A 17,124-nucleotide genomic window follows, 5' to 3' on the forward strand; every position below is an offset into this window, starting at 1 on the left:
TATTATTATTCCACATTATTCTATATTATCCTACTTTAGTTAGAGCTTGGCCTTGCAAAGAGTCTGTGGGCCTTAATTACGCCTATGCTGCAGTGTTTCTCAACCTTGACAATTTTAAGGCATGTGGACTTCATCTCCCAGAATTCCACAGCCAGCATTGCTGGCTGTGGAATTCTGGGAGTTGAAGTCCACATGTCTTAAAATTGTCAAGGTTGAGAAACACTGGTATGGGGTAAGATGCTAAGCTAATCTAGCCAGTTGGGTGACCTTGCAACCGGTCAAGGTCTTTTAGGTCGGGAAGAAGATGGATGATTGATTAAATGCCATCAAGACATCGTTGCCTACTACCGACTACAGCTAGTCCTCGATTTGCAAACACAACTGAGCCCAAAATTTCTGTTGCTAAGCAAGGCAGTTGCGAAGTGAATTTTGCCCCATCTTAACGACTTCTCTTGCCACAGTTGTTAAGTGAATCGCTGCAGTAGTTAAATTAGTGACAAGGTTGTTAAGTGAATCTATCTTCGCCATTGAACTTTGCTTGTTAGGAAGGTCGCAAAAGGAGATCACATGACCTCAGGATGCTGCAACCATCATAAATATGAACCAGTTGCCAAATGACTGAGTTTTGATCACGTGACCAGGAGGATGCTGCAAGGATTGTAAGTGTGAAAAATGGTCATAAGTCACTTTTTTCAGTGCCGTTGTAACTTTCAATGGCCACTTAATGAACTGTTATGAAGCTGAGGACTACCTTTAGCCAGATTTTCTCCATGACCTAACCTGGTCCTTCAAATCCCAACTGTCCACCTATCACCATGGCAACTGAGTTTATCCACCTTGCTGCTGGTCATCCTCTTCTCTTTCCTTGCAACTTTCCAGCATTAGAGCCTTCTCCAGAACTGGATCTCCACAAAATGTGTCCAGAGTAGGATAAGGAGGGAATGCCAGAAAGCAAGAAAACGGCAAAAAGTGTTACACAATGCGATCACGTAACACAGGCTCCTGCAAATGTTGGTGGGAATGGAGTAGTTGGACTCCATTCTAGTCTATTGTTTCACCTCTGTTATACCACACTGTGATCCAGAATATGAGCTGTTACTCCTACCTAGTCAGAATTACAGTCACTTATATATGAGCCAGCAGTGTGCTGCAGCTGCCAAAAAAGCCAACATAGTGCTGGGCTGCATTAACAGAGGGATAGAATCAAGATCACGTGAAGTGTTAATACCACTTTACAATGCCTTGGTAAGGCCACACTTGGAATACTGCATCCAGTTTTGGTCACCACGATGTAAAAAAGATGCTGAGACTCTAGAAAGAGTACAGAGAAGAGCAACAAAGATGATTAGGGGACTGGAGGCTAAAACATATAAGGAACGGTTGCTGGAATTGGGTATGTCTAGTTTAACGAAGAGAAGGACGAGGGAGAACATGATACCAGTGTTCCAATATCTCAGGGGCTGCCACAAAGAAGAGGGAGTCAAGCTATTCTCCAAGGCTCCTGAAGGCAGGACAAGAAGCAACAGATGGAAATTGATCAAGGAGAGAAGTAACTTAGAACTAAGGAGAAACTTCCTGACAGTTAGAACAATTAACCAATGGAACAACCTGCCTCCAGAAGCGGTGAATGCTCCAACACTGGAAGATTTTAAGAAGAGACTGACAGCCATTTGTGAAATGGTGTAGGGTTCCTGCCTGAGCAGGGGGTTGGACTCGATGACCTCCAAGCTCCCTTCCAACTTTTTTTTTATTATTATTATTATTATTATTATTATTACTCTTTGATTTTCCTAACAGAGCATTAGAGGTCTCTTCTGATGTTTTATCTCCCAAAACCCGGAGAACCAAGAAGTGACACAATAAGCAACGAAGGCTCAGTCAAACTGCCCCACCAGATCCTCAGGAAATAACCCAACCTTTCTCACAAACCCATTAGCCTCTATTAATCATCTGGGTGGATGAGTTTCTCCCTTTGGGATTAGAAGGACATTGGCAAGCTAAAAAGCTATCAGATGGTGACTCAGCCACAACCGACGACCGACAATCATATCCTCTGGTATCGGATCGTATCACAACTGCCTGATCTTGCCAACTACTAGTCCGTTGACCTTGCCTCCAACTTAATGAGTGACAAACATTGCAAAGGTTGCACACCTTGAGGTTGTTGCTGGCTGGTGTCAGAAATAAGGGGAGGATATGAACTGGAAACTTCAGCTTGGGATGAGAAGAAGGTAACATTGGGCTAACGAGGACTGGGATGGTTGATTCAGGACTAGGGATAACATGATAGCAACCTTCCAATATTTGAGGGGCTACCACAAACAAGAGAGGGTCAGCTTATTTTCCCATAAGCAAGACAAGAAACAACTGATGGAAACTAATGAAGGAGAGAAGCAACCTGGAATGAAGGAGAAACTTCCTGACAGTGAAAACAATTAACCAATGGAATGGCTCGCCTTCAGAAGTTGTAGGTGCTTCATCACTGGAAGTTTTTAGGAAAAGGCTGGACAGCCACTTGTCTGAAATGGCATAGGGTCTCCTTCTTGACAGGGAGTTGGACTAGAAGACCTCCAAGGTCCCTTCCAGCTCTATTTTGAGTGAAAGTCCAACCTTTCATTTCTCGGTGAGAGCATCAGGAGCCGGGAAATGCCCGCAGATGGCACTGTTGAGACATTGAGGAAATATCTACTCAGATGCTGATCCTTCAGCATTGGCTGAGTAAGAGTCATATTTTTCCCAAAGTCCATATACAATTAGAAGGAATTGGACAATTCCTTGAATGGTAGAGTGGGTTTCACTCTTCTATTCTTGCTCCTGTTTTTGTTGTTATTGGAATTTATCTTTCTGTCTGTCAGCTCACGGCAAGGGTCTTCAAACTTTTATGACTTGTGGACTTCAACTCCCAGAGTTCCTCAGCCAGGCATGAGGAATTCTGGGAGTTGAAGTCCACAAGTCATAAAAGGGCCAAGTTTGAAGACCCCTGGCTCACGGTATGGAAGAAAGGAAGTGCTCAGGACTGAGTCATGAGACTGCTTTTTTGGAAGAACTCAAAAATGGATCGCTGTTCAACCATTGTGACCAAGCCCCCTTGTAGCTGTCATGAAAGTCTCTGCGTGTAGAAAAAGCACATTCACAAGAGATCCCTGGATCCCAGATCGTAAAACTTGATGTACTTTGGCTTAGCCCTTGCTCAGATCACAACAGCATAGTGCAACAAGGGCTCAGCTGCACAGATGGTGCAGTGCTGAATTAGGCTGTTGTGTCATTGCCAACTCAAAAAATGCTTTGAGAATGGAGAGGTTGACTCTCGACCTCAGCCAGGCCAAAGGCATGGGAGGAGCAGAACAGATCTGACTGACTGCGACCCATTATCTGCCATACAGGTAGCCCTCTCGACCAGTCATTTAAAACAACTCTTCGAATTTACGGCAGACCCAATAAAGGGTCTGACCCAGACCTGAAGTTCTGGCGGTTGGTTCCCCCTACAGTCACGTGATGGCTCTTCAGACACTCATCCCCATGCAGAGGGACTGTTTGCAGCATCCCACAATCGTGTGATCACATTTAAAACCGCACGAATTCACTTAACCGATGCAAAAAAACCATCAAAATCATTTTACGATCCTTACAACTTAAAAGCTTCATGGGCCGGCTCCATTACAGTCGTGACTCAAGAACTACTTGTACATAAAAACAGATGGAGCTTCAGCTGAATTGACGTGAATGCCCTCTTTGACTTTTTTGACCATATCCTCCACACACTTCTGGACCAGGGCAATCAGGTTTTCGTCTAGTGCAGTGGTTCTCAACCTTTTTAATGCCGCGCCCCCCAACCGGTCGTAAGTCGAGGACTTTCCCTGCCCGGGAGCGCCGCGCATGCGTGGTGCCGCCCCCTGTGCCGGCCGAGGCATAGCTGGCAAGCGGCAGAGACGGCGCAGGCCGACCACCGGCTGGGCCACCAGCTGGCCCAGCCCAAGGGAGGTAAGGCACCCGCCGGGCCCCACACGCACCAGCAACCCTCCTTGCGCCCGCCGGCCTCCCACCTCCCACCCCTGGCCCTCTTTTACTTACATTTTTAGTAGTTGCTCAGCAGGGAGGGGTGGAAGCTTCCAGACAGCTCGCCTTCGCTGCAGACAACTTGCAGCACTGTTTGCAGAATGGGGCTTTTGGCGGGCTCAGTAGGGCAGAGACAGCCTGGACAGTTCCTATTGGCTTTTGAAAGCCAATAGAATTAGACTCTATTCAAGAGAGTCTATTCTATTGGCTTTCAAAAGCCAATAGAATAAAAGGGAGTAGTACAGCTAAGAAAAAGGGGGGGGGGAAATGGCGGACTGCATTGTTTGGCGACCCCCGTGAAATGGTCATTCGACCCCAAATGGGGTCCCGACCCACAGGTTGAGAACCACTGGTGTAGTGGCTGAGGTACTAGGCTAGAAGGCAGGAGACTGTGAGTTCTAGTCCTGCCTTAGGCACGAAAACCATCTGGGTGATTTTGGGCCGATCACCAGGAAACGGGGAGTTCTAGCCCCACTTTAGGCACAAAAGCTGACTGGGTGATTTTGGACCAATCACCAGGAGACGGGGAGTTCTAGACCAGCCTTAGGCACGAAAGCCAACTGGGTGACTTTGGACCAATCACCAGGAGACGTTGAGTTCTAGTCCTGCTTTAGGCACAAAAGCCGACTGAGTAACTTTGGGCTGATCCCCAGGAGATGGTGAGTTCTAGTCCTGCCTTAGGCACGAAAGCCAACTGGGTGACTTTGGGCCGATCCCCAGGAGACGGTGAGTTCTAGTCCTGCCTTAGGCACGAAAGCCGACTGGGTGACTTTGGGCCGATCACCAGGAGACGGTGAGTTCTAGTCCTGCCTTAGGCACGAAAGCCGACTGGGTGACTTTGGGCCGATCACCAGGAGACGGTGAGTTCTAGTTCTGCCTTAGGCACGAAAGCTGACTGGGTGACTTTGGGCCGATCCCCAGGAGATGGTGAGTTCTAGTCCTGCCTTAGGCATGAAAGCCAACTGGGTGACTTTGGGCCGATCACCAGGAGACGGTGAGTTCTAGTCCTGCCTTAGGCTGGTTGGGTGACTTTCAGCCAGCCCCTCCCTCACAACCCACTTCACAGGATTGTAGGGAAAACAGCTGGCTACGTTCACCACCTTGAGCTGTTTGCAAAAAATAATAAAGGTGGTATAAAACAGTCCTCTTCCGTCCCCCTCCATTTGGCAGGCAGGAAGTAAGAGAGAAACGCAGCCAATGATCGATCTGCCCTTTGGCAAACCTGCCCTTCAGACTTTCGGCTTTTGTTTAGCTTTTTTGAAAAATCCAGAGAAGTACCTGTGATTTATGTTCCCAGCTCCCCAAAGGTCCAAAGGCTTTATTAGTGTTGCTGCTGAATGGAAGGTGTTCCCGGGGCGTTCCCTGAAACGGGATAGAACAGGAACCAACGGGAAAGAAAGGAACAATTTAAAAAGGAAGGAAGGAAGGAAGGAAAGTGTATGCAGAGCCCCGAATAAAAAGCAAAATATAATAAAATAAAATGGCTGGCTCTCACCTTTCCTGCCATTCCCATGCCAACTGAGATTGGTGCCAAAATCTCTTCCTCTAATTCTCTGATTCTCCCGACAGATTGACTTTGCACGGCTGAAATCCTATTTACAGTTTGTTTAATGGCCGTTTCAAGTTACAACGGCCCTGAAAAAAGTGACTGATGACCGTTTTTCATACTTATGACCGTTGCAGCATCCCCGTGGTCACGTGATCAAAATTCAGGCGCTCGGCAACTGACTCATGTTTACGACGGTCGCAGCGTCCCGGAGGTCACGTGATCCCCTTTTGTGACCTTCCGGCATGGAAAGTCAATGAGGAAAGCTAGATTCACTTAACAACCACGTTACTAACTTAACAACTGAAGTGATTCACTTAACTGTGGCAAAAAAGGGCATAATATGCGGCAAAATTCACTTAAAAAACATCTCACTTAGTAACACATTTTTTCCGTAAGTTGAGGCGTACCTGTAGACTTATTTGGATAGAAGTGCTTCTGACTCAGCGGGGCCTCTTTCTTAAAACTGTTTTATGAACGTTGATTATGAGGTAAAAATACAAATAGGAGCAAAAATTAGGGAAGTACAAAGAAGAAAGAAGAGGGGTCCACACAGACGGAAAGAAAGAAAAAGTTGCCGCTTCTAACTTTTTTTGGTGCAGTAGAATAGAGCAAGCAGGATTGCAACCTCAGTTTTTTGCTTTTCATTTCTAAACACAGGTAAATCCTCTGCTTACAACAGCTCATTTAGTGACCAAAGTTACAAGGGCACTAAAAAAGTGACATATCTGTTTTTCACACTTAACGACCATTTCAGCATCCCCCCCACGGTCGCGTGATCAAAATTCGGCCACTTGGCAAACTGTCTCATATTTATAACGGTCGCAGCGTCCCAGGGTCACATGATTCCCCTTTTGCAAACTTCTGACAAGCAAAGTCAATGGGGGAAACCAGATTCATTTAACAACGGTGTTGCTAACTTAACGACTGAAGTGATTCAGTTAACCCAGGGGTAGACAACCTTGACTCTTTTATGATTCGTGGACTTCAACTCCCAGAATCCCTGAGCCAGCCACGCTGAGGGGAAAGGGAGAGGATTCTAAGCTGAGCCAGGCTGGCTAAGGAATTCTGGGAGTTGAAGTCCACGAGTCATAAAAGAGCCAAGGTTGCCTACTCCTGTGGACCTAGACCAGGGGTAGGCAACCTTGGCTCTTTTATGACTTCAACTCATGGACTTCAACTCCCAGAATCCCTGAGCCAGCCACACTGTGGGGAAAGGGAGAGGTTTCCAAGCTGAGCCAGGCTGGCTCAGGAATTCTGGGAGTTGAAGTCCACGAGTCATAAAAGAGCCAAGGTGGCCTACCCTTGGCCTAGTCCAGTGTTTCTTCATCTCAGCAACTTTAAGACGTGTGGACTCCAACTCCCAGAATTCCTGAGCCAGCCACACTGAGGGGAAAGGGAGAGGTTTCCAAGCTGAGCCATGCTGGCTCAGGAATTCTGGGAATTGAAGTCCACGAGTCATAAAAGAGCCAAGGTTGCCTACCCCTGGGTTAACCCCTGGGGCAAAGAACAGTCATAAAATGGGGCAAAACTCGCTTGACAAATTGTCTCGCTTAGCCACTGAAATTTTGGGCTCCCTTGCAGTCGTAAGCCCGGGAGTCGCGGTGTTCCTGCTCCTCAGCCACACGGAATGGCTGCCTGGGGTGGTGGGGCTGGCAGTGCCAGGATCCTCCTGCCCTGGACTGATGCTTTGCCAGCTCACCCTCCTGCCTCTTCCTAGAGGGCTGCTCAGCCCATGGAGTCCTTCAGACATGCGGTAGCAGCTGAAGTGGCGTCCCCAGGACGCACCTCCTGAATAGCAAAGTTGCATGCCAACAATCCCAAATGGGGGGGGAGAGGATGGGAGGAAACCCCACCTCTGCTGGAGCCGACCCATTGCAGTCGCAGCAGGAATTCCCAAGGAGAACAAGCGCTGACGGGAACCGGCGCTCCTGACCTTTTCACTTCTCAGCCAGCCAGCAGTTTTTCACTGACTTTCCCTCTGGCTTTCAATCTCTGAGCATGTTCTGTGTGTGTGTGTGTGTGTGTGTGTGTGTGTGTGTGTGTGTGTGTGTGTGTGTGTGTGTGTGTGTGTGAGAGAGAGAGAGAGAGAGAGAGAGAGAGAGAGAGAGAGCACTATCATGAATATGTTTGATTTATTGGTTAACCCAGGTAATATACATAATGGTTTTGATTTGTTCAAGGGGATATTGTATTATTAAGTCGATGATTTAATATGGTGGGGAATAGACCACTTTTAGGAAATAGAATAAGATTATACGCCAATAGATAAAATGTGTCTTTTTGGATATTATATCTTGTTATGAATTGAGACAAGGGAAATCTTGGCTATCCAGAGCCTGAAAATTATAAATATCAAAGCTCAAATCGGAATATTGGTGGGAAACTAAAAACTGGGCAAAAATGAATAACAGGATATGGATTGTCTATGAGGATTGAGTGTACAAGCTAAACATTTGTTGATAAATGTAATAATGATGTTCTTATTGAGTTGGTATAACTAGAATTGCGCTAGCTTGAATACGAGACGGTAAATGTTAAGGGAAAAAGAGAAGAAATATCTGATGTTGTAACCTGAGATTTGCACTAAAGATTTTGTTATCGAACTATTGATTAACCCAGTCACCACATTGCTTGTTAAATACTTAAATGTAAAACTGGAAAATTAATAAAATGTTACAACAAAGAACAAGCACTCACAACATGGATGTTCTTTGCTTGCTCTCTTCCTTTCCATACCACTTTAGCGCCTTAGAGTTGGACTACTACAATTCGCTCTGCATGGGGCTGCCTTTGGAGACTATTCGGAAGCTACAACCGGCACAGAATGCAGCAGCGTGGACAGGGTGGGCCATGTAACACTGAGGTTGCACGAGCTGTGCTAGTTGCCGGACGGCCTGTCCAAATCAAGCTGCGAGTTATGATAGGTGGTCCTCAACTTACAACAGTTCGTTTAGTGACCGTTCAGAGTAACCACGGCACTGAGAAAAAGTGTCTTATGACACTTGCACTTGTTTTTCACACGTGCAACCATTGTAGCATTCCCATAGTCCAGGCATATGAAACTCGCGGCGCACGGGCCACATGCGGCCTGCACAAGCCACACCCACCCCAGCGCCGCCCTGGCGAAAAATTCCCGATACGTCACCCAATGGCCCATGTTGCGTGTCAGGCTTGATACCCCTGCCATAGTCACTTGATCAGATCCGGACACTTAACAACCAGCTCATATTTATGACAGTTGCAACGTCCTCAGATCACGTTGCGATCTTCTGCCAAGCAAAGTCAACGGGGAAGCCGGCTCCACAAAGCAGTGCTGTTACTTACTAGCTCGAGAAGTGCAGTGATTGGCTTAGCCACTGTGGCAAGAGGCAATGAGTTCTAATCCCACCAGTAATGAAAGCTGGGTGGCTGACTTTGGGCCAATCACCAGGAGAATGTGAGTTATAGTTTTGCCCTAGGCGTGAAAGCTGGCTGGCTGATGCTCATAACAGTTGGCTTGAAGGAAGGTGTACATTTAGCCAGGCTAACCACAAAGGCTAAGATCTACAAGTAGTCCTCAGCTTAGGACTGACCACCTAGAGACTGAAGTTATGACAGACCCCGCCCCTCCCCCAAAAAAGTATTTGAAACTCAGATTCAAAGTTCCAACGGTCACCCCCATCTCCCAGTGATTAGATGATCACATTCTGGGAACTCACCAACCAGCTGTGCTCTCCTGCTCACTCACTCACACACTCACACTCACACACACACACACACACACTCACATAAACACACATACACACGTAATGGTCATTTAATGCAGAGTTCTCCAACCCTTCGCAGCCCGGAGGGGAGAGCACTTCCAAATTACTGCGTGTGCATGCACATGCACGCAAGCAAATGGGGCCATGCCCATTGGCGCAGTACTAGCGACCACGTTCACACATGCGGCATGCGCTGGCACCATGCGCATGCAAATGGGCTGCATAAACCCCGCGCTAGCGGCCCGTTCACGCATGCACAAATGGGGCACGCCCCCCATGCTAGCATTCCCATTTGCACCTGCACGAATAAGCAAACAGCCATGGGCACTAGCGCGAGTTGGGGGGAATGCACACCCACACGTGCGCGTGTCCTGGCCAAACATTTCTGTGGCCCATTGGCCAAGAGCCCGCAGCCCATAGGTTGGGGACCCCTGATTTAGTGGGTTTATTAATATTCCCCAGCAATTCCCTTCACCAAAACCTCAGAACTGTCCCAGTTAAGTCCAGCCAAAAGTAGACCGATACTAATCTGCGGAGCAATGACCAATGTGTTCACCAGGCACTTGGAAGTTTCCCAAATGCAATGAACCCGCCCGGCCAAATTACATCCACAATACGGGAGAGTTCACAAGCTCCAAGTCAAAGCATGGTGTCAATCCAAAGCAAGGCAGGAATCACAACCAGGAAGCACACATCTTCTAGGAAATGGACACCTTGTTCCCAGCATCGCCTCCATCTGTCTGCTGTGCTAAATAGCCAGCTTTTGGTGCAGCCTATCAAGAAGGGCGAGGCTTTCTCTTTGTGAGCAATCTGGCTGCCTTTCTCTGCTCCTGCCTTTTTCTCTGCCCTATGTGTTCTTGGATCAGGTGGAGAAAGCAGTTACTCTTCTTCATCACTGACCGACTGCAGCTGCGTGCTCTCCCCACCTGAAGCCTCGGGGCTGTCCTGCTGTGGCTGTGCTTCAGCCAAATTCCTTTCAGCCAGCTGCTTGGAACCATTGATCAACTCCTCTCCGAAGTGCCTGGAACAGGTTCATCCTTCTCCGAATTGACATCTGGAGAGGTATCTGGGAAAGTGCCAAATACTTCACGTCATAGTCCCAACTGGCATTTATGGCTGTTAACAATGTCCTGCAGATACTTGACAGCAATTGACGTTTTTTGTTGTTGTTTTTGCTGGAAACTGATATTTATCTCCTGTTTGCAGTGGAAAAACCTGTCCATTGTAAAGAATGGGTTTGCTTTGTGACCGTGATGTTCACTTTATAACCTCCCAAAAAGGTCATAAAATTGGGTGCAGTCATTCACCCACTTACCCACTTAATGACCAGCACGATTTACAACCGAGTTTGCTTCTAAATCTTGAAGATAGGCAGAGGCAGAGGAGGGAGGAAGAAGGGGGGGGAAGTACTGCATCAATTTTATTTCTCCCAGCTTCTAATTTTCCCAAACATTGAATTTTTTTCCATGGGTTCTGAGATATATATATATCTTTCACCTTCAGTTTATTCCCCATTTTTTAAGATAGCCCTAAAATCAGTATGTATCTCAGTATGCAACTTCTTGTATGCCCTCCTGTTTGCCATCTTAGCAAACCTACACCAAATCTGCAAATAATTTCCACATATGGGATGCATTCCTCCATATTACATTCACAAAAATATGCATTTTTGTAGCGATTTTTCTCTAGCTTGCAATGAGCTAGATTGGCTGCGGGCGGGGTATGCGGGTGGGTGCATGCATGTATGGACTCAAACAGGCAACAGCATATAAGCATCTCATTACAGTGATCTAGTGTTTCACCCAAGGAACCCACCCGTTTTCATTTTTCCTACTGCCTCAGTTTCCCAGAAAAGCGGATGACCTTGGTGGATGTTTTAGAATTTGGCAGGGGGTAAAATTCTGAGTGGGCACCTATTCGATGGCAATAGAATAGGAATAGTGTGGTATGTGTATGTGTGCTATTGCTGAGGTGGGGGGGTTATTATTTTATTATTTTTATTATTTGTGTTGCTTTTATGTCGTGTTTTTATTTCCTGTAAAACGCCTTGAGTCGCCGTGAGCAAGTAGGGAGCAATATAAATTTTCCTAATAGGAATAGGAAGGAGTAAAGTGGAGTAGAGTAGTGTGGAGTGGAATGGAGGCGTGGAGGGGTGGAATAGAATAGAATAGAATAGAATAGAATAGAATAGAATAGAATAGAATAGAATAGAATAACAGAGTTGGAAGGGACCTTTGAGGTCTTCTAGTCCAACCCCCTGCTTAGGTAGGAATCCCTATACCATTTTGGACAAATGGTTGTCCAATCTTTTCTTAAAAACTTCCAGCATTGGAACATTCACAACTTCTGGAGGCAGGTTGTTCCGCTGTCAAGAAATGTCTTAGTTATAGAATGGAATGGAATTCTTTATTCACCAAGGGCTAGGCAACCTTGGCTCTTTTATGACTTGTGGACTTCAACTCCCAGAATTCCTGAGCCTGCCATGCTGAGGAGAAAGGCAGAGGTTTCCAAGCTGAGCCATGCTGGCTCAGGAATTCTGGGAGTTGAAGTCCATGAGTCATAAAGCGGCCTAGGCCTAGACCAGGGGTAGGCCACCTTGGCTCTTTTATGACTCGTGGACTTCAACTCCCAGAATTCCTGAGCCAGCCACGCTGAGGGGAAAGGGAGAGGTTTCCAAGCTGAGCCATGCTGGCTCAGGAATTCTGGGAGTTGAAGTCCACGAGTCATAAAAGAGCCAAGGTTGCCTACCCCTGGCCAAGTGTGATTGGAAAACACAAGGATTTTTTGTCTCTGGTGCAGCAGCTCTCAATGTACACGCAAAGCAACCGAGTAATAACAACCCCAGTACCTAATAAGAGCGGGTAGCAGATAAGATGAAAAGAATAACAATAACAATATTACAGCCATGGAGATATATAAAAGTAATCCTCAACTTACAGCAGTTTGTTTAGTGACCACTCCAAGTTCCTACAGCACTGAAAAAAGAGACATAAATAGGAGTCAGTTGCCGAGCTGACTCTGGATTCCGATCACCCTGGGGTTGGCTGCAAGGGTCACAAGTGTGAAAAACGCTCATAGGTCACCTTTTTCAGTGCATTGTAATTTCGGTCACTAAACGAAATGTTATAAGTTGAGGACTGCCTGTATACAAGGCAGAAGGCCTCTCCCTGTCTTCCTCCTCCTTTCCCTCATTGTATAAGTCAGTGTTTCCCAGTCTGAGCAAGCTTAAGATGGGTGGACTTCAACTCCCAGAATTCCCCAGCCAGCAACGCTGGCTGGGGAATTCTGGGGGTTGAAGTCCACCCATCTTAAGCATGCTCATACTGAGAAACACGACTAGTATATTAGTGGTTGTGTCTCTTTTACTAAGATGCAGCAGCCCTTTGATGCGGCCAGCTCCGATTTAGCATCCAGAAAAATATAACTCTGCTAGGCCGAAGTCTTCCTTCTGCTTTGGTGCACTTGTGAAGACGGTCGGCCTCCCCAGCAGGCCCTCCCCTCCCCTTCCTCTCCTCACCAGAGCGCTTTCTCCTCTCTGCCCATCGGGTGTCCTTGACCCAGAGAAGTCCGATGTTTGCATCCTTTCCTTCTGGTTTTTGCAAAAACCTTCCTCCAGCGGCGCCACTGCAGAGCTGGCTGTGGGAAGGCTGGGCCTCCCGAATTCTCACCAGAGATTCCCTCCCCCCCAATTCAGGCTTCCTGACACTGTTCTCCCCTAAACATCCAGAGGTGGCCCACCCCAATCAGAACAGAGCTGGAAGGGACCTTGGAGGTCTTCTAGTCCAACCCCCTGCTCAAGCCAGAGCCCCTCTACAAGGCGAGACCCCCCAGGCACACATATTTCCCTGCCACCCAGCAAAGCAAGAAGAGAAAAATTGCGTGGAGGCCCCTCTGACAAAGAGTTTTCAGATTTTTGACTTTGTCCTTCTCCAAAATGTTGTGCTTTCCGTGGATCGCAGTTTTTTAAAAAAGTTGGACACTTTAAGATGGGTGGTCTTCAACTGCCTAGAATGCTGGTTTGGTGGAATGCTGGAAACCCCCCCACCCCCCTCCCCCATCCAGTAATGGCCAACTTTGAAAAACAGTGCTGTAGATTTTTTTTAAAAAAGACATTTTGCACAGTCACAAACCAGGATAGATTTTTTTCTCTTTTCATCCTATATTCAAGTTTATTATAAGATAAAAATACAAAAATGAATAAAAGTTAGAGCAGGGTGCAAAGAGAAAGAGAGAGACATAGAGGGAGGAAGGGAAGGAAGGAGGGAGGGAGGGAGAAGAAAGAAAGAAAGAAAGAAAGAGAAAGAAAGAAAGAAAGAAAGAAAGAAAGAAAGAAGGAAGGAAGGAAGGAAGGAAAGAAAAGAAAGAAAAAGAAAGGAAGAAAGGAGGAAGAAGAAGAAGAAGAAGAAGAAGAAGAAGAAGAAGAAGAAGAAGAAGAAGAAGAAGAAGAAGAAGAAGAAGAAGAAGAAGAAAGGAAGGGAAAGAGAGAGAAAGGAAGGAAGGAAGGAAGGAAGGAAGGAAGGAAGGAAGGAAGGAAGGAAGGAAGGAAAGGCAGGAAAGGGGGCTGGGAGGAAGGAAGGAAGGAAGGAAGGAAGGAAGGAAGGAAGGAAGGAAGGAAGGAGTGACTTCTGCATTTTTCAGGGCAAGAGAATACAAAATAAAAAAAAAGAATTACAACTTCAGCCTTTGGCTTCACATTTCTCGACATTTCAAGGCCCTTCTGTAACAACCAAATCATTCTAGTCATCAGACCTAAAATCAAATTTTCATCTGATCTTAGGGAATTCTGGGAGCTGAAATCCACACATCTTAAAGTTGCCGAGGTCAGGAGACTCTCAGCTTAAGACGATCTCCAAAATCCCTTCCCGTTCCTTCTAGGATTCCCAGGATCGCAGCCTTCCGTCTCGGTTCGCCTGATGCAAACGACTAAGAACCCCAACCGCTTCCCTCCCTGGCCTGCACAATTCCCAGAAACGGCCGGCCTTTTTGTTCAGAAGTCCCTCGGGAGGTGTGCCAGCCAGCCGGCACCAGTGCAAAGAAAAAACGGCCTTCCACGGTAGGACCAAAGGAAGCTTGTGATGGTCCCCGAAGGGGCTTCCCCCAGCATGGACAAAACGGGCAAGGCGAGTTGGACTTGCAAGCGGAGAGAAAGGATTGTTTCATAAGAATGACGGGAAGGATCAGCCCCGCTGGCTAGGAAATTAATGCTTCGGCAAGGCTTCAGCTGACCGTTTCCCCCTGGGCAGGCTTCCTCTGAAAGAAGGTTTCCAAAGCAGAGGCAGATTCAAAATGAATCTCAGCGTAGCAAAAAACACAAGGCTTTACACTTAGGCAAGAAAAACCAAATGCACAGGTACAGCATAGGTGATACCTGGCTCAACAGCAGCAACTGTGAGAGGGATCTTGGAGTCCTAGTGGATGATAAACAGGAGCCAGCCATGTGCTGCGGCTGCCAAAAAGGCCAACACAGTGCTGGGCTGCATTAACAGAGGGATAGAATCAAGATCACGTGAAGTGTTAATACCACTTTACAAGGCCTTGGTAAGACCACACTTGGAATACTGCATCCAGTTTTGGTCACCACAATGTAAAAAAGATGCTGAGACTCTAGAAAGAGTACAGAGAAGAGCAACAAAGATGATTAGGGGACTGGAGGCTAAAACATACAAGGAACAGTTGCTGGAATTGGGTATGTCTAGTTTAATGAAGAGAAGGACGAGGGGGGACATGATAGCAGTCTTCCAATATCTCAGGGGCTGCCACAAAGAAGAGGGAGTCAAGCTATTCTCCAAAGCACCTGAAGGCAGGACAAGAAGCAACGGGTGGAAACTGAACAAAAAGAGAAGCAACTTAAAACTAAGGAGAACTTTTCTGACAGTAAGAACAATAAACCTGTGGAACAACTTGCCTTCAGAAGTTGTGGGTGCTTCAACACTGGAGGCTTTTAAGAAGGGACTGGACAGCTACTTGTTTGGAATAGTATAGGGTTTCCTGCCTGAGCAGGGGGTTGGACTAGATTACCTCCAAGGTCCCTTCCAACTCTGTTATTCAGCTGAGGTGGACTTAAGAGGACAGGGTTGCTGTTCTTCAACCTACCGTAGAATTAAAACCCATTGAACGGGAAGAGATTTTGGTGAAGCTGAGCTGGTTTTGTGTAGTGGTAAAGGCATCAAGCACTAGACACTGGGAGTTTGGGCATTCTAGTCCTGCCTTAGCCATGAAAGGTCGTTAGGTGACTTTGGGTCAATCACGGGAATTTGCACATTCTAGTCCTGCCTTAGCCATGAAAGCCAGCTAGGACCCTTTGGGCCAATCATCAGGAGACTGTGAGTTCTAGTTCCGTCTTAGGAATGAAAGCTGGCTAGAGGATTTTGGGCAAATCACCAGGAATCTGCAAATTCTAGATCTTGCCTTAGGCATGAAAACCAGCTGGGTGATTGTGAGGATGCTACGAGACGGTCGTAAGTGCAAGGAGCTGTCGCCGTCATTTTTTTCAGGGTACTTGTAACTTTAAAAGGTCACTAAACAAACAATTGTAAGCTGAGCAGTATCTTCAGAGTACTGAGCAGTATCTTCAGAGTGCAAAGAAGAGCAACAAAGAGGATCAGGGGACTGGAGGCTAAAACATATAAGGAACGGCTGCTGGAATTGGGCATGTCTAGTTTAATGAAGAGAAGGACGAGGGGGGACATGATAGCAGCCTTCCAATCTCTCAGGGGCTGCCCCAAAGAAGAGGGAGTCAAGCTATTTTCCAAAGCCCCTGAAGGTAGGACAACAGATGGAAACTCATCAAGGAGAGAAGCAACCTGGAACTAAGGAGAAACTTCCTGACAGTGAGGACAATTAACCAGTGGAACCACCTGCCTCCAGAAGCGGTGAATGCTCCAACATTGGAAGTTTTTAAGAAGAGACTGGACAGCCATTTGTCCGGAATGGTATAGGGTTTCCTGCCTGAGCAGGGGGTTGGACTAGATGACCTCCAAGGTCCCTTCCAACTTTATTATTATTATTGTTGTTGTTGTTGTTGTTGTTGTTGTTGTTATTATTATCGTAAACCATTCTAATCCTCAAATCCGGAAAGCAAACTTTCATTTCTTTCAGTTTCCAGCAAAAAAAAAAAAAAAAGGTCCAAGTAGAAACAAACTGGACAAAAACTTTTCTTTGACGAAAGTAGTCATTTTCTCCATCTCAGCCAATTCCGATTCAAATCTGCTATGTTTCCATCTCTGTGCGTACAAAAGTGCTGTTGTTGTTGTCGTCCCCTAAGGATACAAAGTCCCATGTTTTCTTTCAATCTGTAGCTCCATCAAACCTAAATGGGAAGCCTCTGATTTCAATTATACATTTATTTGAGCAAATTCTCAAAGTCCATAATTGGGTCCCAATATTTCTTAGCTTTCCTAAGCCTGCTAGAAAATGCCTTAACATCAGTTCCATTTCCAACATCTCTTTGATCCTCCCTTGGACAATTTATCAGTGTTGCAATCAAGATAAATTTAAAGAAAATACTCGGGATCCAGTTTCTAATGAAGGGATCTCTTTCTAGTGCTTGTCTTTAATTTTGTGTGTGTTTAGAAAAACGCCAGCTCTGAACAGTCACATTCTCCTTCTTTCATCTTTCATTAGAAAGCTTACTTTCATCAATCTTTCGCCCACTCTTTCTCAGCTTGGCAATTTTAAGACGTGTGGACTTCAATTCCCACAATTCTCCAGCCAGCATGTCGGGTGGGGAATTCTGGCAGTTGAAGTCCACAGGTGCTGGCAGAGGACTTGTGG

Source organism: Crotalus tigris, unplaced genomic scaffold, assembly GCF_016545835.1.
Source record: "Crotalus tigris isolate CLP2741 ecotype Arizona unplaced genomic scaffold, ASM1654583v1 scf7180000024347.1601321, whole genome shotgun sequence".
Lineage (NCBI taxonomy): Eukaryota > Metazoa > Chordata > Lepidosauria > Squamata > Viperidae > Crotalus > Crotalus tigris.